The sequence below is a fragment of the Heptranchias perlo genome, chromosome 2, assembly GCF_035084215.1.
Source record: "Heptranchias perlo isolate sHepPer1 chromosome 2, sHepPer1.hap1, whole genome shotgun sequence".
Taxonomy (NCBI): domain Eukaryota; kingdom Metazoa; phylum Chordata; class Chondrichthyes; order Hexanchiformes; family Hexanchidae; genus Heptranchias; species Heptranchias perlo.
In genome coordinates this window covers 70579132-70606491 of record NC_090326.1, presented here as the reverse complement: position 1 = coordinate 70606491, position 27360 = coordinate 70579132, and the positions used below count along the sequence as shown (strand labels likewise).

The 27360-nt window shown below is 42.0% G+C and overlaps 1 protein-coding gene and 1 long non-coding RNA gene across 7 annotated transcripts in view; one reads left to right on the top strand and one right to left on the bottom strand.

Annotated features, from left to right (window-relative positions):
- The window catches only part of rbms3 (RNA binding motif, single stranded interacting protein), a 1271925-nt gene that overhangs the window by 1017901 nt on the left and 226664 nt on the right, over positions 1-27360 (top strand). The window lies entirely within an intron of this gene.
- LOC137333759 (uncharacterized) lies at positions 621-6130 on the bottom strand. The gene is made up of 3 exons (XR_010965977.1): positions 6087-6130; positions 1877-1909; positions 621-644 (listed from the first exon to the last, which is right to left on the bottom strand). It is a non-coding gene; the product is annotated as an uncharacterized lncRNA (long non-coding RNA).

Sequence of the window (27360 nt, the reverse complement as noted above, 5' to 3'; positions counted from 1 at the left end):
AGGAGATGCTGGAAATGTATAGCAGGTTGATCAGTATCTGAAGGGGCAAGTTAGTTAATATTTCAACTGTAAGCCTTCGTCAAGATGCAAATTCACCGATTGTACATTTCCAGATTTTTACAACGCATATCTTTTGGATAGTTTGGCATTCTCTGTTTTTGTTTCATATTTCTGGCATTCACAGATTTTTTTAACTGTCATTTTAAAAAATAATTTTAGCAATTTAGATAGTCTTCAATGGACTTCATCAGATTTGTATACAATCTCTTAAAAATAAAAGAAGTATTTTAGGTAAATTCAGCGATCCTGTGCTCCTAGCTGGGGTGGGGGGAGGGGGGCCGTGCTTAAAGGAAGGACAGGTCAGATATAGGGCTACTAGACTGTAATGGTGATTCTCTGATCTATGACCCTTTCAAGCGATATTCCCTGCTAGAAGTATAGGATTGCTGAATTTACCCTTGTATCCTTAATATAAATACTTTGTTGGAGACTCTAAAAAGATGCCCACAAATATAACTTGTTTTAAAAACTTTGAGACATATAAGTAAAAGGTGGATAATCCTGAAATATCAAATTCTCTGGCAAAAGCACAATCTGAAATAAAAACAGAAAATGCTGGAAATACTCAGCAGGTCAGGCAGCATCTGTGGAGAAAGAAACAGAGTCAACATTACAGGTCGATGAACTTTCATCAGATCTGGAAGAAGATGAAGATTTAACAGTTTTTAAGTAAGTACAGAGCCAGCGAAAGGGGGGGAGGGGAGGAAGGGATGGGGAGGAAAGAACAAAAGGGAAGGTCTGTGATAGGGTAGACGGCAGGAGTGATTAAATTACTGAAGGGATGATGGTGCAAGGCAAAGAAGGTGGTAATGGGACAAGTAAAGAAACAAAAGATGAGTCTAGAGGAGCTGTAAATGGCAACATCAGAACCATTACCAGCACCTGCTGTCTGAATAAATGGGAGTCATGATGTGGAGATGCCGGTGATGGACTGGGGTTGACAATTGTAAACAATTTTACAACACCAAGTTATAGTCCAGCAATTTTATTTTAAATTCACAAGCTTTCGGAGGCTTCCTCCTTCCTCCTTCCTCTTTCACATCGTTCACCTGACGAAGGAGGAAGCCTCCGAAAGCTTGTGAATTTAAAATAAAATTGCTGGACTATAACTTGGTGTTGTAAAATTGTTTACAATTGAATAAATGGGAGCAATGGTTATAATCTGAAGGTATTGAAATCAGTGTTGAGTCCAGAAGATTGTAAAGTGCTGTTCCTCGAGCTTCCGTTGAGCTTCATTGGAACAGTGTAAGAGGCCGATATCAGAGAGGTCAGAGTGGGAATGGGACAGAGAATTAAAATGGCAAGTGTCCGGCAGGTCAGGGTCATGCTTGCTGACTGAGGAGAGGTGTTCAGCAAAGCATTCACCTTTGGCAATGTGCTTCAGGAATGAGTATGATGAGAGTGATATTCCATACAGTTCTTGCTAAGAGGTCACTTTCTCCCTATTTCAGCTTTGGTAAATGCTTTGTTAACTTCTTCTGTGTACTGTGATTGGGAATTTTGTACCTAACTGCATTGCCTAATGTGAAGGGATAACCAAATCAGTTACTGCTAATGTTCAGAATAATTCTTGATTGAACTTAATGGGCTTGATTTTCCTGGGAAAATGTGGGTGCGTTGGGGGCTCTGAAAATCGGGGAAATGCCATTCGGGTTCGGAGCCCAGCTTCAATCCGCCAACGTCCGAGTTCCCCACGGACACACCTATGTAATTAAAGCCGGCGGGATGATAGTTAAAGAGCCAAATATACCTCATTGAGGTACTTAAGACACTTTACTTGTGACAGATTACGTACTTAGAACGATTTTTAACTTACCTGGGTGGCTTTCCCACCGCTTCCGATTCAAGCCTGGTGAACCCAGGCATGAAGGGCCGGATCAGACAAAAAGAAACAAAAATAAATTCATAAAAAACCATTGCATGAAGTTAAAACACAAAATCAACCTACCTTTCTACCCTGCTCCGATATCCGATGTCTCCCTCTCCGATCTCCCCCTCTTCACCCTCCTCCGATGTCCCCCCCAATCTCCCCTTCTTCACCCCCTCTCCCCTGATCTTCCCTTCTTCACCCTCTCTTTCCCCCCTGATCGCCCCTTCTTCACCCTCTCTTTCCCCCCTGATCGCCCCTTCTTCACCCCCTCTCTCCCCCATGATCTTCCCTTCTTCACCCCCCTCTCTCCCGATCTTCCCTTCTTCACCCCCCCTCTCCCCGATCTTCCCTTCTTCACCCCCTTCTCCCCCGATCTTCCCTTCTTCACCCCCTTCTCTCCCGATCTTCCCTTCTTCACCCCCTTCTCCCCCGATCTTCCCTTCTTCACCCCCCTCTCCCCCGATCTTCCCTTCTTCACCCCCCTCTCCCCCGATCTTCCCTTCTTCACCCCCCGATCTTCCCTTCTTCACCCCCCCTCCCTCGATCTTCCCTTCTTCACCCCCTCTCCCCATCTTCCCTTCTTCACCCCCCGATCTTCCCTTCTTCACCCCCCTCTCCCCCGATCTTCCCTTCTTCACCCCCTCTTCCCCCGATCTTCCCTTCTTCACCCCTCCTCTCCCCCGATCTTCCCTTCTTCACCCCCTCACCCCGATCTTCCCTTCTTCACCCCCCGATCTTCCCTTCTTCACCCCCTCTCCCCCGATCTTCCCTTCTTCACCCCCTCTCCCCCGATCTTCCCTTCTTCACCCCCTCTTCCCCCGATCTTCCCTTCTTCAGCCCCCCGATCTTCCCTTCTTCACCCCCCCCTCCCGATCTTCCCTTCTTCACCCCCCTCCCACCCGATCTCCCTTCTTCACCCCCCGATCTTCCCTTCTTCACCCCCCTCTCCCCCGATCTTCCCTTCTTCACCCCCCTTCCCCCCCGATCTCCCTTCTTCAACCCCCCTCTCCCTCGCCCCCCAATCTTTCATTCCAACGCCGAATGACATCTCACTCTCTCTCCTTCTTGCCCCCCCTCCCCCCACTGCGTTGCAACTCCTGAAGGAAGCCAGCCTGTCAATTAACTTGCTCTTGGAAACCTGGAGAGCATGTTAATCACCATCAATTACAATGCGATCGCGTTGGAAACGGTAAGGTTTGTTTATTCGGGTTTGCCACACGCACCTTCAGCCCCCCACCCCACTCCCAAACTGCCACCATTTCAAAATTGAACCTAATGGCTTTCAGTGTTTCACAAAGCATTGAGTCTTGCTGAAACTTTTCAGATGTGCAATTAATTTTTTAAAAAATCAATAGACATGTAATGCAAAGCAATACAGTTTCAGTGTGGCAAAATGGTCCACCGGGAACTAGATATAAAGCTGGAGCACTTTTTACCTGTACTGGTTGGCAGACGCCAGCTACAAGGGGATGGCCTATGTTGACCATTAGCAGAGTACCAGTAGAAAAATTGCATTTGCATTAGTCTCCAAGATAAAGAGAAGGGAGTTTTAGAGTGTATTTCAATGCAGTGCTTAACAAAGTATCTCATCTTGACAGTGTTGGACGACTGCTTGGTTGAATCCCATCCAATAATCAGTTTTCACGTTTGAATGAAGCCCAATTTTTATTTAGATATAAACTAAAAAAACAGAGCTTTAAACTGACAGTATAATCAGGGTAGAGTGCTGTCAATCTAATTAAGCCATATTCAGGTTAAAATATAAGCAATACTAGTCCCTTCTCTCCAAACTAATCACATTTCCTGAGAGCATTGGGAGATCAGCAAAAGCTTTTAGCCATTTGGATGCTGTCAAAATCTAATGTTAACATAATTATTTAGTAAAGGCTCATTATCTGTCTTGTGTAGTTTACTTTTCAGGAGGTCCTTGCATTGCATATATCTCATCTTAACCCATATGACAATACTGGCTGATACAAATTTTGATGGCATCAATAATGAGTTTATCCAAAGCAAAATACTGTGGATGCTGGAAATCTGAAATAAAAGCAGAAAATGCTGGAGAAGCTCAGCAAGTCAGGCAGCATCTGTGGAGAAAGAAACAGAGTTAACGTTACAGGTCGATGACCTTTCATCTCTGAGCTTCTCCAGCATTTTCTGTTTTTAAATGTGTTTTTCCAATCTGAGCTCAGTTTTTCATATATTCATTTTCCAACAAAAGTTTTCTCTTTTAGAAAGCAGTTTTAATGACTAGGCTCATCTTTTTATGTAGTGAATCCCAAGTCACTCACAAGCCTGCTTAAAGCTCTACAGAATGACAATTATTTTTGCTATCATGCTTGAAATTCTGATGCCCGAATGGTTTAATTATACTGTCCCTGAAAATCAATGTGCCATCATTCTACCAGTTACATTGGGATCGTGCCTGCCAGTGCCCTCCAGTGCTGACCGTGCCAGAGTTTTCAGGGTCAGTGGGAGGACACCGTACATGGGATTAGCGGGTGCACATGTCTCCATTGGGGGCATCTCCAGTACCCATCTGCCCCATACAGTGGGAAAAGCCAGTGCCTGCCCACCATTAATGGGAGGGTTGCCCTGACCATTTCTTTGGGGGTCCAGGCCACTCCCTTGCCTGCGTTCCCCGCCCCAGTGGGACCCACTTATGCCTGTCTGGAGGGAGGGTAGACTTCATCTAATGATGTACCAGCATCCAGTCCTGCACTGCCCCCAATGTTATTGGTGTTGTAAGGGCCAGGCAGAGATCCTGCCCTTACAAGGCCGACCTGAAAATAGCAGAGACTCACTGTGTCCGGGCCTTTGTTGTTTTCTGGTGGGTTCTGCGGACTTCCATCGTAGTTATGGCGGGAATCTGGCAGAACCCCCACAAAACTCAGGGCCACTTTGCCACCTGTCTTGTGGCAGATTAAAGTATAGGCTAATATAACGAGGTAGAAGCAATATGCTTGGCTGAGGTGGAGGTTTCTGCAGGCCAGACAGAAAAGATAAAAACCCTTTCTTCCCTTCTTTTTCCCCCTCAAGTCTTATTATTTTGCTTTGTAGCTAGACTTCTGTGTTAGAGATCCAAATATAGATCTCCGCTGCAGCAAGACAACTTTTAGCTATCCCTTAAACCACTCCTTCCTAAACAGAGTCAGATGTTTTCAAACAAGCTGAATTCAAACTAATCCTAAACCAAGACGGGATGGAGTAATCAGTATGAATGCCGCATCAATAATCATAGTTATATGTTTTCAATTGCGTTTTGGCAATTTTATTCCAGTTTCCAATAGGCGTGGATTGATAGTGCAAAGCTGATCCCGAATTACTAGTTTAGGCCTTTCTGTGCGTCAAGAGAAGGGTTTGTGTAGTATTTCTTCTGTTCCTGGTATTACCATGTTTTGTTCCATACTTACTGTGAAATCAAGGTAAAGGGGTAAGGCCCAGTGTGTGTACATGTGTGTGTTTATATCTCATACGAGGATCTTGTGCTCATAATCTAAGATGACAGCCCAGTGCCATACTGAGGGAGTGCTGCTTTGTAATAGGTGTCTGCCGGTTGGGTGGTTCACATGGATGTTAAAGATTCTACGGTATTATTTGGAGAAGAATAAGAAGTTCTCCTGGTTTCCTGCCTATCATTCCTCCCACTACCAATACTAGGGGGAGAAAAATGACCTAGATGCTCATTCATCGCATTGCTGTTTGAAGGATTTTGTGCGCAAGATGACTTGTACATTTGTCCACATAGCAATGGCCACTTTTGTTCAACATAATTCATTTTATATAAAGCAGCTTTGAGATTTTCCTGAGAGATCTAACCAATATACATGAGTTACATAGTGGACAATATGTCCATATTAATACTATTTTTGATACTAGGGCTTCTTCTGATGTATTATTCCTTGTGACAAAATAGATAGATTTTTGCTGCATGCTTAGATGTCCCATAATGATTTTTCGGGTTGACTAGGGTGGAGTGATAGCTTCCAGCAAGACTCAAAACAATAATCATGGCGGTGGGGAACTAATGGCCTGTAAATTGCTCTGAGTGGTGAACGAATGGCGCTCGCCGCTCCATAGATTTATCCTCACCCACTAACTTACCGCAGTCTTTACTGCGGGCACTTCCTCTAATAGGAAGCTGAGAAGAGCTCACCGTTAGTTCCAGTGAAGCTAGGACCTGGGGAAGAAGCGAGAGGATCGATCTCTCCCCATCGACCAATTAGATTGCATAATCCTTGAAAAGCCGCAAAGAGTCAAAACCTTGAAGTACAAGCTGCAATGTAAAGACCAGGAAGTGAAAGTTACAACAATAAAATCATTTGTAAAAACAGTTATAGACAGCGAAAAAGAGAGGGTAAGAAATAATCAAATTAAATTAAAGAGACAGAAGGAAAAAGTAAAAAAATAATGTTTTAAAATTTTTTAATGACCAAAAACTATTAAAGTAAGAGTAATGAGACTCCACATTTTTAATAGTTAATTTTTAGTTGTTTGTAGTCATTAAGACTTACTGCACTGTTAAAACTTAATTTAGACCTGGTATATTTAAATGTACCTGTTTTGTGGCGGTTAGTTAGTTTCCAGCTGGACAGGATGACGCTGGTCCGTTAATTCTGCTGATTGCAACTGGCAAAATCCCTTTAAGGCGAAGCTGACAGATCGCCGGCGAACCAGAAGAGCAAATTCTGGATTTCCACATTTGACTGCGCGTGTGCAGACACCGGGACCTGCTCTTTCATTTGGCCACTAACAACGGTGAGCGCTGTTGAGCTCACCGTTCTTTTTAAAGCAATTTCCGGCCCAATGTCTTCTAGTCAAGCTACAGTGGGAAATAAATACAATTAAGACATTCAGTACCCATAACATATTTCTTTCTTTATCACAGCACTGATTTCCTGCTGCTCAGTTTTATTAGTTGACAGATAGTTGTGTTTACTCTTTTTCATATCTTAAATTGAATCAATTTCAGCCGTGCTTCCACTGAAACAATACCACCCAGATAGGGTGTTTTACTGATCGGACTGAAATGAAAGATTGTATTGTAAAATGAACAAGTGAAGAATTGTACCATCTAACAGGACTTTGGTAAAACCTACCAATATGTGGGCTTGATCAAGTGGCAAAGTTCAAATCAGCTAGTGATTGTGGAATGGTGTATTAATTCAGTATGTGGGGTTGTCATGACGAAATTAATATCTGCTGAATGAGGAGTGTTTTGAATGCTTTCAGTTTTATTCATGTTTAGTCTTTGGTAGAGAATCCAGCACTGTCTTAGGAATTTCTCCAGTGACAAGGCAGCTTTGTCGAAGTGAGAGGATTAAAGACCCACAGTGTGACATCCAAAGCATCGCCCTGTGCTCAGCCTCTCAGATACATGTTTAAAGCTGCAGAACCTGTCCATATACATGTTCAAATCTGGCTGACAGATCACATTTAAAACAGTACTGCTAGACGTTAAAAGCATATTCATTTCCTTAGTAGGCGATGGGTGGTATGACATTTTAGTTACAAATACACTACCTCGGTGCAGGCTTGTTGTATGTCTGGATTGCTATTTTGATACATTGAATGCATTAGAATTAATGCAGCATAATTTATTTAGAATTTTTGGAATAAAAACATTTGTTTTATTGGCATATTTTCTTGTAATTTTGCATTTCTTATATGTTGTCTTTTCTTTCTTTGTACTATTTACATTCCAGTTTGTTATGCTCCACCCTGTGCATCACACATCCATGAGCTACTCTGCATTTCTGACATCCACTGCCACTTTGCTGGTCTGGTGTCCTACATTTAGTGTCCTCCATCGAGCATCATGTATCCATAATTCCTCAACAGCAATGGCCTCCTCACCTGTTCATTCAATTAATCGTAACACAAAGTTGGTAATTTGTAAAGAATCAAGGCAAACCAACAAACCAAACCTGGATATATTGCAGAGAGCTCACTGGATAATATTTAGAGGCATCATTGAATTTTACTCTTTGAATGCATTTTGGGCTTGAGTTTCCAAAATTGATATGGGGATGGTGGTGTATTTTACAGGGGATGTTAAAATGGCACTTTTCCCTCCAATCTCTTTAATATCCCACATGCTATGGTTGGAATTGTAACTAAAGAGCCCTGTGCTTCTGACATCTCCCAATTGGTTTGTCCCTGCACTACACCTCCATGTGCAATGGGAAATGCTGATTCATTTTATAGATGTTTTAAATCATAATATTATCAAAATTCTCTTAATTCTCCAGCACCTACTTCCAGGTCACAACGTCTTTGTGTTAATATCTATACATATTTTCACAGCCATCAAGCTGCACAGTGCTTTCCAACTCCCCAGTGCTAGAGGGAATGATGCAGATGGTGTGCTGATGCAGCATTTGTGTCTTTATAGCAGCATTTAAGTATTAATGAGGCACACAATTGTCTTGCTACTGGAGACATTGAAAATAATGTTTTTTTTCTACATAGGTTGCAAAAAATCTAGTCCTTGCTTCTCAATTAGCTCCTGATGTAAAATTGGTTAGCTTTTCACATTGGGCAGCAAGATCAAGTGATCCATAAAAAAAATTGCAATCTGTTCTCATTATCTAAAATTTTGTTTTGCCTTAACTGAAGTAGGTATTTTCTGCTGTATTTTTCAGGAATTCATTATTTTAATGAGCCACTCCTGAAACTACGAATCAAAACTCTGTATAGATGCAGCTTTAAACAGCATTTTTGTGCTGTCTTAGCAGTTTTATGCTATCTTTGTTGTTATAAAGTATTCAATTATTAACTGGCTGATCTGTTAGATGAGTCAGCTGTCAAAGACAATGGCCTAGAAATTGGATTGTGCCAGAATTTGGACGCAAACCACGTGCAGCGGCCACTACACGTGCCTAAAGAGGCTGGTGGTAGGACCACACAAAATTGGTCTACCAGCCTCGTTTGTTTATGACCGGCAATCTGCGGTAGCCAGTGGCAGCCCCAGGGCAGTTCACTGGTCGCGGCGAGATAAGTCCGGTGTGGGAGAAGCAATCGGGAGGGTTGGGAGTGTGGGCCGCAGTTTTAATGTGGAGCCAAGTGGAGCACTCCTGCACCTGCTGGCTGCACATTCAGTTAAGTATATAATTTGCACTTACCTTTTTGGTGGCGGCCTGCAATGGTCCCTTTAAGGGTCTGCGGTTTGGCTGCTATGTATGTGCCCGAGAAAACTGACCGCAGCTTGCATGGCGTATGCTGTGCTCAGTCGCCATTCAATTTTACAAATGGACCCGAAACAGGCGTTAGGTCCCCAATTTACATAGGCAGTGGGCAAAAGTCTGTTTCAGGCGATATAGTGTGCGGTGCACTTACGGTGCGGATTGAACGCACGCACAGGGTACGCTGTATTGGTCCTTTCAAAGCCCATTTCGCGACAGTGAAATGGGCACAGCGCAATCAAATTTCTAAGCCAGTAAGTTTGAGCTAAACAGATCAGGAAAGAACCAAACACGATTCCTGGTCTCCGCGGAGTTAGCTGATTTCAATCAGCATCGAGATATGGACAGGGCACTTCAATTGGCCTGAGCGCCCTTGGATTATAGCAAGGAAAGTCATTCACGGTTTGCACTTCAGATCACTATCCGGTGATCCCTGCTGGAAGTACATGTGTGTGGAGTCTGGTGAGGGCAGGATGAGGCTTGGCTGTGTTTCCCCTCCTGAAAAAATAGCCTGTAAACATCAGCTCACACCTGAATAATGGGCACTTGGGCAAGATGCTGGGCAGTGAACTATACCCCATCAAGGAGTTAATGTTATCAAGAGAGGAAGGAGGGGAGAAAATTGGTGGAAAAAAGTTTTTTTTTTAATTATAAAAAGGAAGAAATATCATTTAGAGTTTGTGAAGATCTATAGAAAATATGCTAAATAAAAAAGACAGGTTTACAATCTTTTCCTCTCAGTTTATGGATTTTTTTTTAAACTGCACATCTCATGCACTGTATTGATGGTTGTGGTTAGAATAAATCCTCTGAAAGCTCTCCTTGAATATTAAAAATCAAAGCAGAATTCATCAGTAGAAAGTAATGGGTTGTAGGAATGTTAAACAAAGCCTGACCTTTTTCTTGTGGGATTCAGGTCTACATTAGAAATAACAAAAACAATGACAAACTATCCACACGCTAGGACTGCAGAGCTCCATTATTTTGTTCACATATAAATGATACCAACTCTAATCCCTATGTGGCTGTACATCTATATTTAGGTTTGAACAAAATGCCTCCAGGAAGACTTTAACCTGCAGTCTATTTAGGTTCACGCTGCTTTTCTTTAATAACCAGTGACACCTCTACATAGTATTCAAGAATTAACTAGAGTCTGAAAACACAAAACATCGGCAAATATGAATCAAAAATTTAAACCGAGAGCATCATCACCAGTGCCTCATTTAAATAGATTTTCTTTATCAATATGTGACCTTAGTACAAAAAAGCAATACATTGCTGTGAACACCACAGGACTATCAAATGTGAGGAGTGATAATCACTCATTTTGGAATATATCAGTCTTAAAAGTAAATGTACATTTAAATGGTCTCGCATTTGCATCATTCTTGCTGATCACAAATGTAACTCCTAACATGTCTCCAATATTAACAGCTCTCTACCAGCCCACCCATCTCACTGAACAACTTCACAGTCATCCAATGTCCTAATTCCCTGCATTTCCAGTTCCCTTTGCTGGCGTCAAAATCTTATTGCGGTGAAGCTAAAAGGACAAATGGTAACTGTGTTGATCATCATTGTCGGCCTAAACTGCTGAATGCTGTATCTCCTCTTGGTTTACACAGATCAAGGCCCCTAATATGTATTGGATTTATTTTTAATGTTTTTCTTTCAAATACCCAGTGTATTTTGGATTCCCATGCACTGAAGCATTGTTGAAAATTGTATGACTGATTTTTTTTTTTTTAAATCCTATCTTTACTTTATCATTCACAGTGTCTTATTTATGACATAGGGTACGCTTAGGTGTGCAGAACAGGCCTGTTCTTAACAAGTGCTAGTGGCCTGCACAATCCATCATGCACAGGTTGAGAACAGGGCTTGTTTAATGCAATATGTGGTCACTGTCGTTTTGGTTTGGTCTCATAATATATATTTTTTATGGTTTTGAAAATGGTTTATTAGAATTTTCATTTTGAGTATGAGTAGAGTGTGGCTTCAGCCCACTATAAAACAAAATTAAAGGGGAATTAACACCTCTCAAGTTTATTAAGAAAACCTTATTTTTGCTATTTAAAATTGGTGAGTGATAACATTCATGTTGTAATCTATATGGCATGAAATTGTTATTGAGCCAGTGGAGTATGATTGTGTCGCATTCATCGGAGCTAATTTCTCCACCTTCCCCGCGGTCTCATTTTAAGACTTTGCAGTAGAAACGTCAGCACTGCGGCAGATTTAGCCTTCAAGAGTCGCAGCTTTTTATGAGTAGGGTGATCCTGGCTGGCTGAAAAGCCCCTAATGAAGTGGTAACCAACTGCCTCTTGAACAGGCTTTTGTAAGCCAAGATTTATTTAATTGAATGCTACACAATCACAGTAGAAATAGCTAAGGTGGTGATTTGAATGCCTACAGCCCACCCTTAAAAAAATGTATATAAAATAAATGATAAAAGTGAACCTCTATTGTGAGCGCCGCCATTTCAGCTCTGTACAATGGGCTGTGATGTTTGGATAGAGGAGTGGTTGGGCCGACAACTGTGCTGGAATGCAACAGGCAGAATGTAAAGTCTACACTCCGTTCACTCCCTCACCCCAACCTCCCTCCCCCCCCCGCCCCCTCCTCTGCAGAAACCTGACCTTGTTCCCCTGATGATTTGAGGCTTTTGGTATCAAATGCGATAAACTTGCTATCATGTTTGACCCCTGGATAACCTCAGACTGATGCGTTTGGCCTAACTTTCAGAAGAGAAAGGTACATGCCATAGGGTATTCTAAACTGTTTTCAATCAGGTTTTAAATTACTGTAGAGGAAAAATGACTCTAATTTAAATCGAGATAGGTCAAGTTTGTAAATTGAAAAAAAAATTGCATGTTTAATTTCTTTACCTCCACTTCGAGGTTAAAGGAGGAAAATTATGAAAAAAAACGCCACTGACACTCCATAAATTACCACTGATCTTTAAAATGCCTGATATGATTTCCGGTGATTATTAAAGTTGTAAATGGGAGTCACTCGCTAAAACCATTCTATTTGCTGTCTCTCATCCTGCTCTGCTGCTTGAGGGCTTGCAGTTGGCAAAGCCAAAGTTGCCACAGTGAAAGAAATGATAGCATATTGTTTCCAATTTCATTAATCACTATCAAAGCCTATTGAATGTTTTATCCATTAATCACTAAGGGTTTTTAAAGCTTACCCCTCTATTTACCATTTGGTAATCAATACTTTAAACTTCAGTACATTGTAAGTAGACATACTTGTATGGCTCATAGATGGAATTGTCTAGAATGAAAGCAGTATTTTCATTTCTTTTTACTGCTGGAGATCTTAGAAACCGGTGGCAGTTTCAGGGCTGCATTCTCGGTACATCATTTGAATATATTATCAAGTAGGATGTTTCTGTTTGAATGCAATTCACAAAAAAAAGACTTGCATTTATATAGTGCTTTTCATGACCTCAGGACGTCCCAAAGCGCTTTACAGCCAATGAAGTATTTTTGAAGTGTAGTCACTCTTGTAATGTAGGACAATTTATAAAGCAGTGACTATTTTAATATATCTGGCCTTTTTTCAGTCTAAAGTTACCTTTCACTTCAATAGAAAGAGTCTTTTATTCATGCCTCTGACAGAACAATTGTTTGGCATGTCCCATACTGTCAGATCTGTGAATGAAAGCATTCCTGGTGCTATGAACTGCATAGACAAACCTGCTTGGATGTTGAAAGATTTCATTAGAAGATGTGGACCGGAACTTTTCAGTGTCAACTTTGTCAGCAATATTTCCTGAAATACATCGATAGATTCATATTTCTGAAAGCCAGAGATCTATATTTATTTATTTTGAAAGGATTTTGTGCTGTAAGATTTTGAACAACTGAAAGAAAAAAAAGGAGTAAAGACTGGTTCAACACTTTTGAAATTCTTCCCAAGTACAAGGCTGCAATCAAAGGACTGTTGTATGTCACCACTCTATCAGATTAGATTACACACTGAGCACATGTTGAAGAAGTTGCAGAATTAACTGAAGAAAAAGTCAGTGAAATTTGTACTGTTGCCTGTCTGTAACATTTATATCGTGGACCTGCTTCTGCTGGCTGTGATTCCGCAGGGTGTTAAGAGAGATGCTCTGCAGTTCACTCCATTTAGATTGTGGCGTGGAATTCAGAACACCAGGGGCAACATTGAAGCAACTGTGCATGTTCAAGATGGATGTGGCAAAGAAGTGGAAACTGTATGAATAACATAGAACATAGCATAACACAATTTAGTCTGGACACAAAAGTCTTTGATCCTATGCAGAGTATTTGTGTGTGTCTGTGTGTGTGTGTGTGTAAGGATCTGGTATGCATTATTCAAAGTGACCTGGTTTTCTCCCCTCTAGTCCTCTCCTCTACCCTCCTGAAGGTGCTGACTCATTCCAGCAAATGGTCCAAAGGACGTGGCAGCCTTCCAGTACCTTTCTCAAGCACCCATTTCTCAGATGTGAGCCGATACAGTATCAGCAAATATTCAACCATGATGAGCATCATAGCAAAGCTTAGTCCTATTCCCAGATGCACACTTTTGGAGTAAGAGTTATTGTATATTAATGAAGAGTAGGAACTTCATCAGATTTTTCCGTTGAGGCCAATTGTAGCTCCTCTGCCATTGCCCCAGATGAGGTCATCTAACTCATCACAGACTGGCGATTGACCCTGGCACCTTCCTTGTCTGTGTGCCTCAGTTTCACACTTGGCGGTACATTTACTAACTGAATCATTGGGGGAGCTGAGAATGATATTGTTTTGGGAAGCGAAGAGGCTAGAAGGAGAGTACAGCACTTTCTTATGTTGATGCTAACCACAAATGACATTTCTGCACCATAATGTTGTCCTGCAATGCAAATTATACGTTTGTCTACAAACAACAGGAAAAAGCTTAACAGCTCTTTAGGGGTGATGATGACCCTTTCAAAAACTTCCAACTTTAACATCTTTTTGATTTATTTGAGCCATTTCAATCTGTCTGTGAAACTGTTTCTTTACTTGGTGAGTGGTGATTACACAGCTGGGTGGAGGCTGGGACCAGATTGGCACCTACCCTTGTAAGGGGGCAAAACCAAAGGAACAAAATTGTGTTGCAAGATAATGTACCAGGATACTAAACAAAGCTGGCCCATCAGTGTCACCGAATTACTGACTTAAGACTGACTACTGCTTTTAAAAAAAAATTAATAATTGACCCTAAAATTTGAAAGCTACACAATAAGTTTTCACACTGCAGCATAAACTCAGTGTTACAGCTGAGATTTAGAAGCAGGCACATTGTGCTGTGGCCCAAAGCAGGATTTTTTTAAAAACATTATCTCTCAAAACAATATCTACAGTTATGTTATTAGGATTCACCACTTTATCAAACATAAAGAAAAAATTTGCAACAGTTTGATTTTGAAAAAAGGACTCCTGTTTAAGTTTTTGTGCAGGCACAAACATGTGTATACGTTTGTGTTCATTTGTATATCAATACACCGTAAGGGATGGCAATTCGGGGGTAAATGTAACATTCTCATTTTACATCCAGTGACTGATTGAAGCACGCACAGGTCAGGGGTATAATGGCTCAGACGTAATACTGAATTCCCTAAATTTGTGCAGCCTTCTGATGCTGCATGCTGATTAAGAGCTTGCTGCTGATGACTTTCTGGATTGCTCAGGGATTTCATCAGTGAGCTGTGTAGCCATATAGACCTAAAAGGTCCTAGATTGAATCTCCAGTCTTTGTTGCGTGTGCAATGTTAGCTAGGTCAGCATTTGGGGCAATAGAATTGACATCAGTGTCCTTGAGTTTTGGAGGAGAAAGTGGAGTACTCCTGATTGCGAACCAATGGCCCCTTTTAGGAGTATGAGTGTACTGATGTCGAGTGAGGACAGGATGAGACTCCTCTCGGATAGCAAAAGCTGCTCAAGATGGAAGGAATGAGAGGGGAACCTAAAGGAAACAAAAAAAAACAAGAAATAAGTGAAAGATATGTGAATACGTGAATAAAATGCTCCTCTACCATGATTTCAGAAGTGCATTCCACCCACTCTCATGCTCTCTGCACCATGTTGCTGGATCAGCATCAATGCCAAGAATGACGGAACTTCTTTAATGGACGAGTCCACTGGGAACTGGATTGAAACTACGCAAGTATGCTCCTTTCAGATCCCTTGCAGCTGGCAGAGAGAGGAGACCTGAACTAATCTGTCTGGGCTGGATTTGAATGGAGGGGACAGGAAAATGTTGTAACACTTAGTACCACCCAATTACCTCATTTTATTTTGCTTTCTTTGTTCTTGTCTGTATTCACAGTGTGCAGGAAGGCTTTGAATCTTGCTTTACTGCACATGTGAACCATTGAAAGAGTATAATAGAGGTAGAACTTTGCAGCTCAAGTTTTTAGTTCTCAATTTCCTGAACAAATAGGCTTCCTGTTGGTCAACATATTAGTGAACGTTCTACACAGAGTAATAGAATTTTATAGGAATTACATGTTCACCTCAAAATGTAAAGTGAATGTCATCATTCCAAAACTAGTAGAAACAGAAAACCTTGATAGATACACAGAATGAGAGATAAAAAGAAAAAATGCAAATGCTTGAAATTTGATGTAAGAACATAATATTAGAAATGCGTAAGAGGTCAGTCAGCATCTGCAACTAAAACAGATTACATTTCAGATTCCTTCATGGGAATTATTTTACTTGTTAGCAAAACATTAAAGGAGTGATTCTGCAACCCGACAGTCTCAGCGGGAAGTGGTACTTTCAGGAAGGAGGTCTAGGTTTGCAGTCCGAGATTTTCCACCTGTTAAAGTTAATGGATTGGAAATCACAGTCTATACACCCATGATTTTGTATGGTGCAATCCCTGAGAGCAAAGCTCCCTATTTCTGAGTGTTGGATTGCGGGATAACCCCTTTAGTTCACACTTCCCAAATGTTTTTGTCATTTTTTGGAATGTTTTATTCATTTTTCCACAGAGAGGGTTTGGGAAAAAAGAGTTACTTTTAATAATAGGTTTTTAAAACCAAATTGTATTCACACAAATTTTTTAAATGCCAATGAGCTAGCTTTGATTTGTTTCTTCATTGACTGTAAGTTAAAAGCAATTAATGAGGTTGTCTTGCCAATCAAAAACATCTCACGCTCATTGTATAGCTAAGTTTTTGATCCATTTTGACCTGTGAACAGAGAGATATAAGGTAGAGGCTAGGACACAGGCGGACAGAGTTTTTTTTGAAACAGGGAGGCAATCGAGGCTTTCTCTGAGACTCAGGTCAGAAATGCTGAAGGAAGTCATCTTTTTTAAGGCAAGTAAGACAACCCACTGATATAGGGAAGTGTGGCATGTTCTTCATTTTGTATAATTGCTTGGATAAGTGGTATTCTTTGAATTGAGTCCGATCATAACTGCCTTTCAATATGTTCACCTTAAAGCAGCTTATTAATTCATATCAGGCCTCGTCTCACCAGAGTGTTTGCTCAGTTCCCCTACAGAGAGGTTGAAGCAGTACACATGCAAAAGACACAACTATCTGGTTCAGGTTGCAGGGGGAACTATTATTACACCCTTGAGTTATGCTATTGTACAAGTAGGTATAGTTTGAGTCAACTCCCATAAAGGTAAGATACACAGATCAAAACAGCTGTTTTGAAGCCTATTATGGAGTGAAACTTTGACAATTTCATTTAAAGGAACATTGGAACAGGAGTAGGCCATTCAGCTTCTCGAGCCTGTTCGCCATTCAATTATGTTATGTTTGATATGCACCTCAACTCCATTTACCCGCCTTTGCTCCATAATCCCTTGATACTCTTGCCTAACAAAAATGTGTCGCTCTCAGTCTTGAAACCTCACTGTCTTCATTTCAGGTTCCACTGTTATTTTTCTCCCAATCATTTTTCTTTTAAATAAAAGCTTATTGGAGCAGGTTCCTCACGCAGAGCTCCACACCTACGTCAGCAAAATATACACAAAAATTACTTGTTAGCAGATTTTGTATGTAATAAATTGACAAGCAGATGGTTTTAATAAAAGAAAAATACGGTATTAACAAACTCTTGCAGCTTCATCACTTGTGAGTTAGCAAGCAATGACTTCCTGCATAAAGGGTGTTTCTCGGTGTTTCCTAGTGAGTCTCTTATATATGTGTAAATCAGTAAGCCAGCAACTGGAGCTGGTGGGGCTTGTATTGTTGGCCTTAATGAGAAATGCAGCATTGGCATGTTCAGTGCATTTTTCATGGCTTTGATCTATCTTAGGCAGTTAGCAAACTCTACAGCATCTGACACTTTCTTTTACTTTATAAGAAATCGTAGAAGCAAACGCAGGCACAGACACACACGGGCACATTTAACTGACATTGATTTGCACTAAATTGATGGTCATACAAACTGTAGTTCTTGTAACTTGCATTTAAGCTAATCAGATAAATCTGATCGGCATTGATGCAAGATAATGCTGTCTTTAACCATATTACGACATCGTGCCCTTTGACTTCTTGAGTGAAAGTATGTTGCTTGGTGGATTAATGGAGCCAAACTGTTCATTTATTTTCTGTGCGGTGGCTGTCTGCCTGGTGTTGTATGAACAAGACGTTTCTTGGAGGAATTGATAAATTGGAATGAAACACAGGCTCACTCTGTCTTAGTGCACCTCAGAGTGTATTGACTGCAAAACCTTTAGTTCAAAGGTGAAGGGTAAAATGACCTGACCAAAGAAATAAGGAACACAGTAAATTGCCCAACCCAATCACAATAAATGCTTCATTTGGCACCTTACAGAGAAACATATTGCAGTAAGGCACGTGTTCTAAGAAGAGTGTTTCCCATATTTCCTTTATTAATCAAAGAACATGAGGAATATATTTTCACTCATTGCCTTGTATCAGACAGTGCTACAACAAGGAATCCCAGTCCTAGTGCAGCAGTTGCAACATTTAAAAACAAGCAGCAACGATGAGCGCACGATATATTGGACATTTGATATGACATTTAATTACTCATGCAGATATTGCCATCTTTTGCCTGGTGTTGTAATAAGTATTTCAGATATAATAAAATTTTCATGCAAATGGGTGTAGTTTAAGCCTGAAGTTGTGATTTTATAGTTTGTATGTTCTTTGTTTCAGAATCAAAATAATAAAAAATGCAATTTTTTTTATTAGAATTTAAAAACTGGTCTGTGTATACAGTTTGTACATAGCTACCATTACAAACTTGCACAGAGACTGCTGGACACCTGAATGTTAGTTCAAGATGGTAACCTTTGGCAGAGCTTCCAGTGGCATAAAAAAAACTATGAATGACGCACAAGCAACTTACAACCAATACCAGAAGCCTTTGGGTTCAATTACAGCTTTGTGTCTCTTTTTTTAATCAATGCTGCAGTTTTGTGGACTGGTTTTATTCAAATTTTGGTTCATTTGGGTTTTTCTTTTATTTCTTTGCTCTTGGGATGTGGGCAACACTGACAAGACTACATCCAGACTTGGGTTGATAAGTGGCAAATAACATTCGCACCACAAAGTGTCAGGCAATGATCATCTACAACGAGAGAGAGCCTAGCCACCTCCCCTTGTCATTCCCAAGCCACGTACAGCTTCATGCCTATGATCTATATGGTGGCCTCCCTGTAGCAAGTAGGGGATTTTATTTGCTGCTTGCTACCACCTTCTTCTAAAACAAAAGAATAGTTTGCAGATGTAATTTTGCTGAAAGAAGCAACAGTTGTACAAAATTTTATATCTTGCTGAGCCTAGTAAAATTAAATGTTAAATACCTTGCTAGCTAAAGCTGGCAAAGCAGATGAATACGTTCATTTAGAAAGTTCTACCTGTGTATAAGAATATTTAGTGAATAATCTTTTTCAACTGCTAGTGTGCATGTCTACCACGGTTGATCACACCGACCTCCTCCAACACCAGCTTGGTTGGAATGCCCTAGCTTGGTTGAATCTGATCTTACCATTTGTAGCTAGAATATTTCTTGAAATGGCCTTTCTTCCCAGCTCTGCACCCTCACCTTAGGAGCCTCCAAAGATCCATCCTTGGCTCCCTTCTCTTCCTCATCCACCTGTTGCTCCTTGATGACATCATCTGTAAACATGTACACTGATGACATGCAGCTGTACCTCTCTTGACCCATCCACTGCCTCTGTGCTATCAGACTGTCCAAATTTACTTGGATGAGCCTTAATTTCTTCCAGCTAAACATTGGGAAGACCAATGCCATTAACTTGGACCCTCAACACTCTTTACCTTTACTATTGACTCCATCCACCTTCCTGGCCACTGTCTCAGGCTGAAGGTGACTGTTTGCAACCTTGGCATTCTGTTTGATGCTGAGCTGAGTTTCTGATCCCACATTCAGTCCAACGCAAAGACCGCTTACTTCCACATCAGTAACATTGTACGCCTCCATTCTTCCCTCAGCCTTTTCGCTGCTGAAACCCTCATTTATGCCTTTGCCACCTCCAGACTCAATTTCTCGAATGCTCTTCTGGTCAGCCTTCCAAGCCCCCACCCTCTGTAAACTTCAGCTCATCCTAAAACCTTGCTGCCAGTATCTTGCCCCATACCAAGTCTCACTCACCCATCACTCCTGTCCTTTATGACCTACATTGGCTTCTGGTCCCTCAACACCTCAAATTTAAAATTCTCATCTTTATGTTTTAATCCCTCCATGACCTTCTTCTTTTCCCTCCCCCCCCCCATTTCTTTACCCTCCTCCAGTCCTACAATTACCCTCCCCAAACTTTCCAGTCCTCTGATGGTGACCCCTTTTTCACCTTATCATTGGTAACTGCGCCTTCAGCCATTTAGGCCCCATGTTCTGGAATTCTCTCCCTAAACCCCTCTGCCTCGCCACCTTTAAAGCCCTTCTTAAAACCTACCTCTTTGATTGAGCTTTTGGTCCAAATTTTTCCTTCTTGGGCTCAGCAACTGATTTTTCTTGTGCTTCTGTAAAGTGCTTTGGGATGTTTTTCTAATAGCACATTCCATACTTGAATTGACACACTGAGTGTTCTTAATAGCTTTTATAAGTCCATTAAATGAGTTAGCGAGTGATTCGGCACATTATTGCAGGTGTGTTCTGATTGGCAGCTCCTTTGTGCATTCGTTCAAACAGATCCAAGCTCCAAGAATATGCTGTGAGTAAAACGGAATATTCTTGCAAATTCTCTTAAAGAGAGAAAATTGATGCTCATTTAATACATAAACAGTGTGCTAAGAACAGATTAAACCCTTTAGTGGTTGTCAGTGTTGATACTGATAGTATGCCCCCTGTCATTAATACAGGATGACATTCACTCAAGAAGATTAATGATTGACATCACTGTAGATTTTAGCAAGAATAATTTCCAGGTGATTAGTGAGCAATTTGATAGCCAGTATATAGTATCAAAGGTTATTGTTTTCTGGTAAATGTTACAGTAAAATAAAATGCATACTTGTGCATGTAAATATATCGCCGTTCCTTCATCGTCGCTGGGTCAAAATCCTGGAACTCCCTTCCTAACAGCACTGTGGGAGAACCTTCGCCACACGGACTGCAGTGGTTCAAGAAGGCGGCTCACCACCACCTTCTCAAGGGCAATTAGGGATGGGCAATAAATGCCAGCCTCGCCAGCGACACCCACATCCCATGAATGAATTTTAAAAAATGCACAGAGGACACTCTAAATACAAATGGTCAACATGGACAATATAGTTAAAGTACTGCTGCAAGTTTCATTGCAAAAAGCTAGCAATGGTATGTTTATTGCCTGAGACTTCATTTTGAGTGATATTTTTCATTCTAGATTTCTTTTCTTTCCAACATTCAAATTTTGCTGTTATTCCCATACAGTATACAGTTTACAATATCCTAGTGGGTCAAGCCCCTATACAAACTAAACACAGTCAAGCTTAATAAACTAATCCCGGATATTAGGGCTGCAAAAGACTGATCCCTTATGACATTTTTCTGAGCGAACTGTGGGAAAATGTATGTTTGGGGGTGGAATGAAAAAAGAAGGTAATAATTTTCCTAATAAGAAGAAGGTCTTTGTGTGTCACAGCACTGATTCAGAGCAGAATCTTTTAGCACTGTACTAACTATATTGAGTTTCTTGTTGAAGCCTTGTAATTTTAAATTCAATTACTACTGTCATTTTTTAAACACATTGGGGGTTAAATTGGTTAACCCCCGAAAACGGGAGTGGGGATCGCAGTGCGAGATTAACCCACACCTGATCGTTGAGATGCTGGCAGCATGTAACATTCGTGCTGCCTGCTGTTTTACATGATTGCTGCATGCAGCCAGTCCTACCTGTGCTGTTGAGTGGCTGCTCACCAGCAGGGGTCCCAGATATCGCAAGTGGCGAGCACCACTTGAAGTCAGCCTGCACCTCTGAAAGAGAAGGTATACTGTGGCTGCAGGAAGTGGTGGAAGTCAATACTGAAGTGAATGTGTGCTGCAATATAGTGAAGCACGGTGAAGATGGGAAATCTGGAATTTGTAATGAGCAACAATTTGGCTGCTCAAAGTTTGTGGGACTCTGATATTTTCAAAATATAAGATACGGGTCTGAACAGAGATCAGAAATCTCACGTAAAACACAGATGCAGGTCCTGTCCTTATGTTTACGCACTGTTGAGTTCCTTCAAGACATTGAATAAAGGTTGCTCAGCAGTACACCCCCCACATTGCTCACCTACCAACAAACTCGTTCAATCAGTACTCAACTCTTCCAATCAGATGCTTCCTCTCACCCTCAATTACCACTGTTGCAAGCCGCACACCCACAACTCACAGTTCACACACACTGGCAGCTATTCAACTATCACAGGCACATCACCCAAACATCTTGCAGAACACTCACCGACACACGTCCCGCTTTCTTGCAGAACAACGTGGAGCATAACAGGAGGCAGCAAGTGGCAGTGGCTCCATGGAACATGAACCTGCTGTCCTCTCTCAGGATGACAGCATTCCTGTCCCACCCCTGTCACTCTACCAGTGCCCTTGCTGTTGCCTGTCAGCTAATCAGCCCACTCCCTGTAGAGTATTGACACTTCATTATAGGAACATAGGAAGATAGGAACAGGAGTAGGCCATTTAGCCCCTCGAGCCTGTTCTGCCATTCAATGAGATCATGGCTGATCTGTGACCGAACTCCATATACCCACCTTAGCCCCATATCCCTTAATACCTTTGATTAACAAAAATCTATCAATCTCAGAGTTAAAATTAACATTTGAGTTAGCATCAACTGCCGTTTGCGGAAGAGTGTTCCAAACTTCTCCCACCCTTTGCGTGTAGTAGGTTTCCTAACTTCACTCCTGCAAGTCCAGGCACTAATTTTTAGGCTATGTCCCCTAGTCCTGGTATTCAAGTATAGGAGACCTCCAAAAACAGGTACAATTGCATCAGCAGCTATCCTGTAACTCCTGCATGATCCCTTTAAATAGCACTGGCAGTGGTCCTCCATGCCATTTAAGACTTGTTCAGCTGTGTGAGGTTAAGACGGTGTGTTGGCTGGAGCATGCAGTTCCAAAATCATATGTGTCCCTTTAAATCAGCGTTGCACACTGATCTACTGCAAGTAAAGTGGTGACAGAAACAAAAGGCAGTAAGGGAGAGTGTACAAAACATGACCAGACAGATGGTCTGAGAAAGCAGGGCAAAGACCAAGGGAAGTCTAGATTAAACTGCATTTATTTCAATGCAAGAAGTCTGATGGGCAAGGCAGATGAACTCAGGGCATGGATGGGTACATGGGACTGGGATGTTATCGCTATTACTGAAACATGGCTAAGGGAGGGGCAGGACTGGCAGCTCAATGTTCCAGGGTACAGATGCTATAGGAAAGATAGAGCAGGAGGTAAGAGAGGAGGGGGAGTTGCGTTCTTGATTAGGGAGAACATCACGGCAGTAGTGAGAGGGGATATATCCGAGGGTTCGCCCACTGAGTCTATATGGGTAGAACTGAAAAATAAGAAGGGAGAGATCACGTTGATAGGATTGTACTACAGACCCCCAAATAGTCAACGGGAAATTGAGGAGCAAATATGTAAGGAGATTAAAGACAGCTGCAAGAAAAATAGGGTGGTAATAGTAGGGGACTTTAACTTTCCCAACATTGACTGGGACAGCCATAGCATTAGGGGCTTGGATGGAGAGAAATTTGTTGAGTGTATTCAGGAGGAATTTCTCATTCAGTATGTGGATGGCCCGACTAGAGAGGGGGCAAAACTTGACCTCCTCTTGGGAAATAAGGAAGGGCAGGTGACAGAAGTGTTAGTGAGGGATCACTTTGGGACCAGTGATCATAATTCCATTAGTTTTAGGATCGCGATGGAGAATGATAGGTCTGGCCCAGAAGTTAAAATTCTAAATTGGGGAAAGGCCAATTTTGATGGTATTAGACAGGAACTTTCAGAAGTTGATTAGGAGAGTCTGTTGGCAGGCAAAGGGACGTCTGGTAAGTGGGAGGCCTTCAAAAGTGTGTTAACCAGGGTTCAGGGTAAGCACATTCCTTATAAAGTGAAGGGCAAGGCTGGTAGAAGTAGGGAACCTTGGATGACTCGGGAGATTGAGGCCCGAGTCAGAAGAAGAAGGAGGCATATGACATGCATAGGCACTTGGGATCAAGTGGATCCCTTGAAGAGTATAGAGATTGCCGGAGTAGAGTTAAGAGAGAAATCAGGAGGGCAAAAAGGGGATATGAGATTGCTTTGGCAGATAAGGCAAAGGAGAATCCAAAGAGCTTCTACAAATACATAAAGGGCAAAAGAGTAACTAGGGAGAGAGTAGGGCCACTTAAGGATCAACAAGGTCATCTATGTGCGGAACCACTAGAGATGGGTGAGATCCTAAATGACTATTTTGCATCGGTATTTACGGTTGAGAAAGGCATGGATGTTAGGGAACTTGGGGAAATAAATAGTGATGTCTTGAGGAGTGTACATATTACAGAAAGGGAGGTGCTGGAAGTCTTAACGCGCATCAAGGTAGATAAATCTCCGGGACCTGATGAAATGTATCCCAGGACGTTATGGGAGGTTAGGGAGGAAATTGCGGGTCCCCTAGCAGAGATATTTGAATCATCGACAGCTACAGGTGAGGTGCCTGAAGATTAGAGGGTAGCAAATGTTGTGCCTTTGTTTAAGAAGGGCGGCAGGGAAAAGCCTGGGAACTACAGACCGGTGAGCCTGACATCTGTAGTGGGTAAGTTGTTAGAGGGTATTCTGAGAGACAGGATCTACGGGCATTTGGAGAGGCAGGGACTGATTAGGAACAGTCAGCATGGTTTTGTGAGAGGAAAATCATGTCTCACAAATTTGATTGAGTTTTTTGAAGGGGTAACCAAGAAGATAGATGAGGGCTGTGTAGTAGACGTGGTCTACATGGACTTTAGCAAAGCCTTTGACAAGGTACCGCATGGTAGGTTGTTACATAAGGTTAGATCTCACGGGATCCAAGGTGTGGTAGCCAATTGGATACAAAATTGGATTGACGGCAGAAGACAGAGGGTGGTTGTAGAGGGTTGTTTTTCAAACTGGAGGCCTGTGACCAGCGGTGTGCCTCAGGGATCGGTGCTGGGTCCGCTGTTATTTGTTATTTATATTAATGATTTGGATGAGAATTTAGGAGGCATGGTTAGTAAGTTTGCAGATGACACCAAGATTGGTGGCATTGTGAACAGTGAAGAAGGTTATCTAGGATTGCAACGGGATCTTGATAAATTGGGCCAGTGGGCCGATGAATGGCAGATTGAGTTTAATTTAGATAAATGTGAGGTGATGCATTTTGGTAGATCAAATCAGGCCAGGACCTACTCCGTTAATGGTAGGGCGTTGGGGAGAGTTATAGAACAAAGAGATCTGGGAGTACAGGTTCATAGCTCCTTGAAAGTGGAGTCACAGGTGGATAGGGTAGTGAAGAAGGCATTCAGCATGCTTGGTTTCATTGGTCAGAACATTGAATACAGGAGTTGGGATGTCTTGTTGAAGTTGTACAAGACATTAGTAAGGCCACACTTGGAGTACTGTGTACAGTTCTGGTCACCCTATTATAGAAAGGATATTATTAAACTAGAAAGAGTGCAGAAAAGATTTACTAGGATGTTACCGGGACTTGATGGTTTGACTTAAAGGGAGAGGTTGGATAGGCTGAGACTTTTTTCCCTGGAGAGTAGGAGGTTTCGGGGGGATCGTATAGAAGTCTATAAAATAATGAGGGGCATAGATAAGGTAGATAGTCAAAATCTTTTCCCAAAGGTAGGGGAGTCTATAACGAGGGGGCATAGATTTAAGGTGAGAGGGGAGAGATACAAAAGGGTCCAGAGGGGCAATTTTTTCACTCAAAGGGTGGTGAGTGTCTGGAACGAGCTGCCAGAGGCAGTAGTAGAGGCGGATACAATTTTGACTTTTAAAAAGCATTTGGACAGTTACATGGGTAAGATGGGTATTGAGGGATATGGGCCAAGTGCAGGCAATTGGGACTAGTTTAGTGGTATAAACTGGGCGACATGGACATGTTGGGCCGAAGGGCCTGTTTCCATGTTGTAAACTTCTATGATTCTATGATTCTATAATCTCCCTACTTTACATGCTGCCAGCATTCATTAAGTGCACGTGTGCAAACGCCTTTACCAATATGGTGACTTGCGCATGTCACGTGGAAGTGCGCGCGCGCGTCGCGGATGCCATTTTGGGTCCTTAGGAGTCCGCGTAGCGCCTACACAATGGGTACTACATGGCCCAATTTAGTCCCCATAGACAGCTAATGTGGTGACTTTGTGAATTTTGGTGATCCTCCCAATAACTTCTCCATTTTTTCTGTATTGACATAACTAACTTTCTGAATCCTTTAGTGTCCTTTGCAGTATTTTGGAGAGTGGGAGGGATGAGGGTGCAGGCAGATGAAGGTTACATTTTGGAAGCTTTGTTAGCATCTCCATAATGTTGTCATGAAGATTCAATAGAACTGAGATGGCAGAGGAAAGTCTCAAATCTGCCAACTTACATTTCTTTATACAGATTATATTTTTGAGCTGCTAAAGTGTGATTTTCTTGGAATGTAAAAGCCCTAGAGCAAGGAGAAGATATTTGAAACTGCCTGCACACATCCTTGTCATGAAAGTAATGTGATGGCTCATATCTTTTCACTCTGTCCTTGATGCTGGCTCCTGGCAGTTCTTGGTTTACAAGCCGAACCATCCAATTCAGATGGCAGCCTTTTCATAAGCCTGAAGGCTGCACTTCTCCACAGGTTGGATGTGATGTAAACTGCTGAGCACAGGACACATTAGATCACCAGTAAATCTGCACTAAATCAGAAAGGAGGGAGAGAAACCATAGGTTATTTTCACGGTAGAATCATAGCATCGCACGCAAGTAATTTTCTACAACATGCCTTTCTGCACCGTATGTTTTACTCTTTGTTAACAAAAACAAAAGATTGCCAAATGTTTTTTCCACAAAGGCAGTGCACCTTTAACTCACAGCCTAACAATATCTACTTCCAGCCAGTGTCGTGGAAGTCTAATAGTGAGCAGAGCCGGAAGTTGGCTCTAAAAGGGGACGAGGGCTCAGTGGGGGCTTCGCATTGGCTGACAGCACACTGCAGTATTTTTGTAGGGCCTTTCCTATCCTCTGGCCCCAAAAAGTTTCCCCAATAAATGTATCAGCCCATTTTTGAAGCAGCCTCCAGCGGTCCCTTTACAGCCTCTTGGTTAGGCCGCTCACTGCCTGTTTGTGGCAGATGCTGTGCCCATTTGTACCTGATAATTGCAAACGAGGTCCTACAACCGCATAGGGCCCCCATGTGCATATGAAAGCGGCCTCCTGCCTGTTTTAGGCATGTGCGCTGTGTGCCCATTTATAGACCAGCCTGAAAATTGCAACAGGCACACGGGCCTTGAGTGTGCAAGGGGTAGCTGTGGTGACTCCCCCCCCCCCCCCCAGTTTCCCATTGCCAGCTGTCCATTTTTCAGGTGAGAAATGAGTGGACAACAGTTGAAAATCGCCCCCGTATCTCTGGAGCTTACCCAGTAAAATGTGAAGTAACCACGGGGTGAACTTTTGTCTTCATCACTTGGGCAGTAATCTGGCGGAGCACATCAATCTTTATAGAACTTGCCTGATTTTCATTCCTTTGAAAATCTACCTCCATATGTCCTACTGCTTTGGGGGGTGGGATGGGACGGATCCTACGTTTAGAAGATGATTCCCAG